Consider the following 9,111-nt stretch of genomic DNA (forward strand, 5'->3'; position numbering starts at 1 on the left):
AACCACAGAAACTGCCTCAATGATGGGCTTAGGTGGTCTCATCAGTGTTAGCAGCATGAATATGGGCTAAAAGGAATCCACTGTAATATCCTAAGATGGTAGTCTCTTGCTTCTGTAAATGCTTCAGAGATAGCTGTATTACTTCTCCAGAATGAGCTCAAACAGGGCTGTGAATGCATCCTTCTGCATGCTGAAGAGCCTGGTATAGGTTACAAAAGCAAAATAGCAGAGTAATCCTTGCAAAGACTGTTCAGAAACATCATGATGCCCTGGGCACTTTTCAGCCATTCAGATTTACTTGTCAGTATTGAAGTTTGCTTTCAGTGCCAACCAGTACATGGTAAATTTTGAGAGGATGTAAATTTTGAGGCATGTTTTAGACTGCATCAATGCTGCTGTTGCTTTCCACCTGTCTTCAGTAGAGAAAGTCAGTAGCAGGGATCAGCAGTGTGACATACTGACTTGTACTAGTTATACATGCATATACATATATACCATGTATAACTAGTTACCAATACCAAACTGGTATTGGTAACTGCAGGATTAGGTATTTCTTTTTTTTTTTTTTTTTAACCACGGAATCACCAGGGTTGGTAGGGACACCTAGGTATCATCTAGTCCAACCCCCCTGCCAAGGCAGGGTCATCTAAAGTAGGTTACACAGGAACACATCCAGGTGGGTTTTTTATGTCGTCAGAGAGGGAGATTCTGTGATTACCCCAGGAAGCCTGTTTCAGTGTTCTGCCATCCCCAGCATAAAGAAGTTCTTCCTCATGTTGAGCTGGAACTTGTGTTTCAGTTTATGGACGCTGTTCTTTGCCCTGTTGCCGGGGTCATGAAAAAAAGTGATGGTGATGAGCTCCAGAATGATCTGTTCCAGGGATGGAGGTGAGGCTGACTGGCTGGCAGTTTCATAGGTCTTCCTACTTGCATATCTATTATCTTTTCTCATAACATTTGATTTTTCTAACTGTATTTCAGATAATCTCTTCCTATTATCTCAAATCCCTCTTGTGAATGCATGTTTACGCTGTTCACATTTTAGAGATAACACAATACAAGCTCTTAGTAGCTATCACAAACACAGTTTGGGAAGAGCAGACGACAATTTCTTCCTCCACCCTGTCTAATTAAGCATAAGTGTTCCATTAAGTAACCCTTCATCACTCATTTCTCACCTGGAAGAAAGCAGAGGCAATATTACAGAGCTACTCATAGTCCATCTAATTCTTGAGCCTTGCTTCTGTCTGGGAATCTACTTTGTATGTACTTAAAACTGGTTCTCTCTTAAACCATTCAGGGAATATAATTCTGGTGCACGGGAAAGAATGATAAAAAGTAAAACCTGATGAAAAATATTTAAATATATGAAAACTAATTTAGAGATATTTTATCAATGTGTTCTGATCCAAAGGAAATAGGTCTATTGTAATGGAAAGGGTTAGCATCTAGGGCATATCTTCTGCCCCCCTAGTACAGAAATCCTTGAGACTTGTGTGAGGAAAAAGGGAGGAGAACTGCACTTGTGTGTGTGTATATTCGAGAGACTGTTTTGTCTTTGATTCCTCCTTAACTCCTTAATCCAGTCTCTTTCCCTTTATCTGTCATCATATTGTGTCTTTGAAGAGTTCAGTGCCTGAGAACAGGCAGGTCAACAACTCTTTGGTTGGGTGCTTAATAAAGACAAATTGAATAAACACCCCAGGAAATTCTAATTCCCAGTGAAAAAGTTTTAAAAAGGCCCCGGCTGTTTCTTGTGTCCAAGATAACACAGAGTGACACATTTTCATCAGAGACAGTGACTCATAGCTAGAGGTTGAATTGTTGTGGGGGATTATTTTATCTGTTGGCTGTATCAAGTTAAGAGAGATGGAGGTGCAACCCTGAATGTCTTATTAACTGCCAAAATAATTACATCATGGACAAAAAGGGGAGATGAAAAGTACTTACATCAATTTATACTCTTAGTTTATGTGTTCTGGAAAAGTCTGTATCTTGTATCAAGGGCCTCAGGCAAGTTTCATGCTTTACAGTTTGACAGCTTCTGCCCTTCCGATGTAAAATATTTATTTGGATAAAACATACTGATTTTTTTCTGGGTTTTTTTTTTCTGCTGTTATTTTCTCATTGTCTCATTCAGCTATTTTTTGCTTAAATCCTTTCACAGGATCTTTAATCCCATGTCTACTTTGTTCACTTTCAGAATTTTACAATGAAAGATGGCACTCTTAAATGCTGTATCCTCCATCGATTCACCTTTCTTCAAGACATCTGTTGTTTCTGGAAGCAGGCTGCTGGTATGGCTATGGGTATACACAGATATTTATGGAATCAGAATTTAACTAACAGGAAATAATTAAAAAAAAAGACAGAAATCAGAAGTAGAGAGTGTAATGATGGCTGTCCTCAGTGAAGAAGGTGGAAAAAATGTGTGAGTTTGCACTAAACCCTAAGATCATCAATTTCTCTACCATGGTTGCCTAGACTGCATTTTTTGTTCCTAACTAAAGAAAAATGGTATTGTCAGACCCACAGTATAATTCAGAAAAAGTTTCCACTGTGGGAGGCAGTGAGAGTCCCAGCTCCTGGCAATCTCAAAATCAGGAGGCAGGATGCCAGCATCACCTCCTCACAGCATCCTGCCTCTGTGAGAGGCACTGTGCTCAGGCTCAGATGTGGTGGGGTGCAGAAACTGGATGCTGTTTGCCCTCCAAGAGGGACTGCAGGCTCCTCATTGACCCCTGTGCACTGACTGTGCTGTGCACCCCTTGAGATCCTCCCCCAGGCTGTCTTAGTACCAGTCAATAGATTAGCACCCAGCAGGTAGGAAACCCATAAGCAGACACAATTTCCTTACAGCATTGGGTCCATTCAAAAGTATTTTTTTCTCTTCCTCACCAGTAGTCAGAGCAGAAGCAATTATCTATGAGTGACTAAATCTTTCCACAACAGCACTCCCAAAAATCATTAGCCCTACAGCAGGCTTTGGATGCGCTTTGCTATCTACCACTTCTCCTGTTGTAGGAACAGTGGTTGGGGTATTACTCAAAAAAACTGGAGGGAAAAAAATATTTTAAGAAAGAGGTAGGAAGGAGTCTCCTCCTGGGAGACAGTGGTGTGGGAATTTCTGTTGGTGGGAGTGTGAGGCCTCTGTGCAGGAGAGGGGATGAAATAAAAAGCCTGCAAGTCAGCAGATGGGGAAAGCTCAAACTCAAAGCTATTTGACTATTTTCAAAAGCAGGCACAGTGGGAATTGCAGAAGAGAACAGGCAGGTTTGGTATTTTGAGAGAAGGACTGGGGACTCATTGTCTGCCACCCTGATTTCCTTGTGAACATCAGAAATGACTGTGTCTGCCTCATGATGTCTGAAATTATTTTCTAAGAGAGGGATGCCTGATTGCCCTTCCCAACACTTATTTTGAGAATCAGCTGCTGTTGTAGCAAAGTATCAGCCATTCCCTTGGCTCCTATATAAAGAGAAGGAAAAAATGTGTTGAAGATTTAACCCTTTGTTCTCTGGGAGTCCTCTCTTCTTTGATCACCACATTCATTTTACTGCTTTCCTGCCTTCCTTTTTCTTTTTGTTGTTTCTTCTCTTTCACCCAGAAAAATTCATCACACATCTTAAATGTAGGAAATCTTCTGCACATGCTGCTTTAAAGTCTTCTGCTGAATGGAGTTACATGTTTGGAAGCAGTGACTGACAGGTGACACTTCTTTGCCAGGTGTGGATCTACAGTGTGGGAAGACAAGTTGTCAACTGCTAGTGACAGACATGAAAAAAGGAAGACAACCAAAATCGCCAGAATATTGCAAAGGACAGATATCCCCAAGCCTTTCTTTGTGTTAAAGCAGCAAGTTTTAGCTCTGAAGGAATTAGTGATTCCTACCCTGAATGTTTTATATTTAAATCTTCTCTATGTGGTGGTCTACATCTTCAGTGGTGTTATTTTGCATAGATCTCTGGGTACATATATATATATATATACACACATGTATATATATGTGTTTGTACCTTTTGTGAATAACTACTGTACTATCCAATCTTTTTTTAAAAAAAGTAGTATTGCTGTAACTACTATACTAAAAATTTTGCCACACTGACACCGACCAAGTGTTTGACACTGAAGTGTTAATATCAGAATATTTCTTTGCTGTTGTAATTTGATGTCTGCTTTGTTCCTGTCACAGCCAGCCAGTACTGGTATCTGACAGCTGGGGCAAAAACAAGTAACATTCTGCATGTGTGTTTGGTCCCCCTAGAACTATAAGTATGGTTTTACACAAGAGAAAAGATACAGCAGGAGGGGCCAAGTCTGATAATCATTTCCCAGTATAGAGGTTAGAGGGCTGGAGACACTGAAAGAGGGGAAGGGGTTTTTATGGTTGGGTCTGAGAAGAAGAATCAGAATGTCAGATACAACTCTATTTAATTTTAGGATGAACATTCTGAAAAAACTTTCTGAGTAGTACGGTCCATGAAAATATTAGCTGTGTTTTGTGGATTATTGTGTGAATGAGTTATTTTGAAATGTAACTGGACAAAGAGCTCAAGTAAGTCCTCTGGAAAACAATCATTTGGCACTAGGAAGTAGTAAATTACTTAACAAGATCTTTCTTTGTCTAATTTCTGTGGCTTCATGATTGAAAGAGTCTTCTGCCTGCTAGTCTTGCATTCACTCTTGTAAAATCCTGTATCATAAAATTAATCTGAGACCTGAGTTCAATTAGGAATGTGTGCAAGTAATGGCAGTGATGCAGCAGCAAGTGACCCTGAAATGTGAAAAGGAAGCTTTAAGATAGAAAAGTGAAGCAAGGCAAGAACCTATCGGCAAGTTCCTTCTCCCTGCGGTGCAGTCAATGCAATCAGTACTCTGCACTTTAGGTTCTTTAAATCCTGTATCCTAAATTCATGTTCCTATCAACATCCAGACAAAGATGAAACTTGGCTCCCTTGAGGAGATTCATTGACCTGATTGGAGCTGCTCCTGTGTAATGGCATACCCTTTCTGTCATAAAGCTGGGAGACCTTGCACAGACATTAATGATGCTGCTACAAATCACAGAGATGTGCCCAGTGAGTCATTGGCACAGCAAGCCATAGAGCTCAGGTCTAGTAAATCAACTTTTTCCCTTCAGGAAGAAAATGCTTTAGGTGTTTTTGCAGTGTTTGAAAAATTCCTTTTATTTTCACTGAAATTACAAAAAAAAAACCAAAAAAACTTAAACATCCACCCCAAAACCTTGCTTTGCAAACACTTGTTTAAATCAGCTTTACTGGTGTAAGCAATATTGTGTATATATTAAAGAAATTTATGTGTATTAAGGCATGAGATCAAATAGAAACAGTTTTACGCCAATAAAGTACAAGCATAAAAAAAGTGTACTAAGAAAGGCACAAGAGAACAAAAATTGAAACTTTGCAGTCAGTCTTTGAGAGAAACCTTGATCTGTCTTCTATTTATATAGGATTGAGATTATTTGATACTGTAATTTCCACTGATTTTAGCATGTGGCCTCAATACACTCTTACCCCAAGAGCTCAAGTGACTTGAGCTATCACACCACCAGAAGCAAGTCTAAAACTCAAGTCTAATATTCCCTTAGTGTGTCTTGTTTTCAGCCCAGCAGCAGGACAGCAAAGCCTCCTCTGCATGGCCTCCTCCCCACTTGCCCTCTTGCAGCAGAGACCTATTCACACCACTAAAGCTGTAGGTTTTAACAAGTTTTCCTCAGTGGTCTAGGCACATTACAGACAATTTCATCTGAAGGCAGAGCTATGCCTGGTAATGCAAAAAGGTTGATTTAGCCATGCCTTCATGCTTTCATACAGTCTGTGTGCCTGCCAGACACATGCATGTCCTTGCTAGGGGACAGGGTGGTTTTGCAATCAGGGCTGTGAAGTACTGTTGATGAACACCTCCCATTGACAACATGACAGTTGTTCAATAAAACCAAGACAAAATGAGATTTTTCTCACACTTTGCAAGTATGAGGCTTACCTTTTGGAAGCTGGAAACAATAAAATATGTTGTCACAGTCACCCACTGCCCTGGGCAGCAGCAAGTCAGAAATGAGAGCACTCATCCTGCCAGACCTCCTTTGAAAACAAATTGCACAACAGAGCCGATAGCAGTTCTAATGGCAGTAACAACACAGATATTTCTTTGTGCAGCTGTAACAATTAAGAAAAGCTAAAGCATTTTCTGCAACACCAGAACTCTTTGAGTCAGCAAGAAAAATGAAAATGGTTCTTCTATGGAAGCCTCTGGAGAGAAACAAAAAAACAAACCTGTAAATGCCAGAGCTATCACTGCTTCATTTTTTTTCTCTCTTGATGATGGGTTTTAACCCTAAGAAAGAAGGAGGAGAAACTTTTACTTTCCATTTTACCTCAGCCTAAATGATTTTTTTTTAAATTTGGATGAGTCAATATGCACTTTTACAATATAAGGACACCCACTGGAAAATCCCACTTTTAGCCAGTTTCCCATAGTAAGCCTGAAATATTTTTTACCATGCTTGCCCTTCAACTGTCTTGATCACCAAATAAAAAGCCAAGGTAATTAGATTAATTAGTCTACCCTATTTATAAATTTTCACAGGAAACAATTATAATTAGAAATAATGAATATTTCACATTTACAAATTCATTGTTGGTCTCTTCCTCCCCACTGTTTTTCTTACTCTAGAGATAGGTTTGCTTTGCTTATCCATAGAACTGTCTTTTCTGCCATAAAATTTGGCCATACAATTTGCTGTTGGTCTACAGCAGGTAAGTTTTCCAGCACAGCAGTATCAATTAAGGGTATTTTTATTTTAACCATTTGTTTATATTGTCAGTAGCTTAGTGTAGATATGGTTACACTGGGATGGATAGTGTTTTTGCCAGTATAACTAACTTCACATGGGAACGAGTGTTTTCTGTGCCAGTAAAATTAGTTTCTTTTCTTTTCTCCCTGGCCAGTAGAAGCTGCACCCACACAAAGATAGCTTGCCAGGACAGTTATATTGGTAAACTTTTCCTCATGCTGACCTGGTCTCCAAAACAGCATTGCATAAATAATAGAGGCAGGTGGGAGCAATCATAAGTGAATGCCAAAATACTGCAGCTGAGTTAATTCATATGTCAGAAGCCTTGTGGTGCTGTGGTTCTGTCAAGGGTCAGCTGTTTTGGGGCAGGTGGAGAGAATTGCAGAAAGAGATGACACTGTTCAGTATTTCTTAAATTCTGCCTTTAGAAATAACTTTACGGTTAAAGCTACTTTGAAAAGGAGTAGGGCCAGATTATGGCATGACTCCAGTTCCTAGGTGGTCAGGACTAGAAGGTAGAAGAGATGAAACAAAAGGAAAAGCTCTCATGGGAGTAGCTGAAGAAGAGGAGACTTTTTTAGTTGAGCCAGGGAAAAAAGGATCTAAGTGTGGGGTGCTGGTGGAGGGAGAAAGGCACATAGGTGGGCTGGGCCAGTTAGAACACCCAGCTCTTTGAACATGTGCCTCTGTACTGGCTCACTCTGCACACTGGATGAAAATCAAGGTATTGGCTATAATTTAAAAGCAGCTGTTGGCTCTGTTCCTGGTGGTCTCCATGGTCTCCAGCACTGCCTTATGATGTCTTTCACTGCAGCTTCACTACCGGTCCCAAGGGCTGGACTCCAATAAAGCAGTAGTATGTGTCCTTCTTGGAAAAGGGCTTTTTGTCTGGAATTTTCTAGTTTCTGCAGTATGGTAGCAGTAAAGTGTGTAAATTATTTAGTTTTAATTTTTTCATGCCCAGTTATATCTTAATTTTTGCATACATTTAATCCATATGTTTTGGTCATGAGAGTTAATTTCCAAGAGCTGTGTCTGGCATACCAACAAATGATCTCTGCTCTGAACCAACTCTTTTGAACTACACCAGTTGTTAACAAATGTTTCTCTGAGCAGCTGTAAGGCACCTGGATACTGCGATGAATGCCACAGTCTAACCAAACTAAATAATGCCTTTATAATACATATCAAATAACCTAAGTATCTACTGCTGGTTATGACATTTGTAAACTTGTCTACCGCTTTACATAAATTATGGCTATTTTAAATGTTTAGATATGATCCTTCTCTGTATGAAATAAAAGAAAGCAAACTGTATACTGGAAATTCTGGGAAAGCATTATAAAAATCAAAAATTGGGACCATTCGGCAATATTTTTTACTTCCTTATTTAAATTAAAACACGCGGCTTCTCTTTACTTTTGTCTGCCCCGGTCAGCTCCCGAATGCCCGGCTTGGGCTTCTCAGCTTTTCGTCGGGGCCGGGGCTCGCCGCAGTTTCCGGGCGCTCTTGCTGTCGCGCTCCGGGGTGGGCTGTTGGCCGCGCTTTGCCGTCGGCGCGAGGGAAGAAACAAAGAGGCAGGGAATTCGTCCAAATCCGTCCGCGTGGCGGCTGGATGCTTTATTGGCTGCGAGAGCTGCGGTGGAAAGGCTGCAGCCGCTCCCAGCTTCGCACGGACGCAAATGGCCAACAGCATGCCAAGGAGTGGGATCAAATAGGGAAGGGACAGGGCGGACGGGGAGCCCTCCCGCCCAATGGGTACAGACATCGTGGTGATGACGTGTACTACAGCGACCAATGGGAACATGGCAGGGGCGGACACGAGACTTTGGGGTGAGTGGGACCACGAGAACGGGAAGACGGGCACGGAAACCACAGGAGTAGGGGAAAACCCGGGGGATGCACGAGGGTACAAAGAACTGGAAAACTAACAAAGAAAAAACCTATTATGTGAACCCAAACCTGGGATGCAACAAAAACACTGAACTTAATCAGGTGCTATCCACACGTCTTCCATTGTTTTCTGGATTTATGGATATTTAGACTTTATTTATTGTCAACAAAAATCTATTCACAGAGTGTCAGTGTACCACTTCTTGCCTTTATATGAAGAGAGATATTAACTTTACTGCAGCAATCGAAATTCATTCAAAATGAGCTTGAACCCTTTGCTATTAATGCCTAGGGTCTGAAAAACATTTCTTGCAACATGTTTCCAGTGCATCCTGTTGAACACATTTCACGGTTTGACAATGGCATTATGGATTGCTTAATATTTCCTTTCCTAGTAAAGAAAA

At 40.7% G+C, this 9,111-nt stretch overlaps 1 long non-coding RNA gene across 1 annotated transcript; it reads right to left on the bottom strand.

Annotated features, from left to right (window-relative positions):
• Positions 1-2,392: 2,392 nt before the first annotated feature.
• Positions 2,393-6,501, bottom strand: LOC137470286 (uncharacterized). Its single transcript, XR_010996988.1, has 3 exons — positions 6,395-6,501; positions 6,004-6,269; positions 2,393-3,734 (listed from the first exon to the last, which is right to left on the bottom strand). It is a non-coding gene; the product is annotated as an uncharacterized lncRNA (long non-coding RNA).
• Between the last annotated feature and the right edge of the window lie 2,610 nt (positions 6,502-9,111).

The sequence above is a fragment of the Anomalospiza imberbis genome, chromosome 3, assembly GCF_031753505.1.
Source record: "Anomalospiza imberbis isolate Cuckoo-Finch-1a 21T00152 chromosome 3, ASM3175350v1, whole genome shotgun sequence".
NCBI lineage: Eukaryota > Metazoa > Chordata > Aves > Passeriformes > Viduidae > Anomalospiza > Anomalospiza imberbis.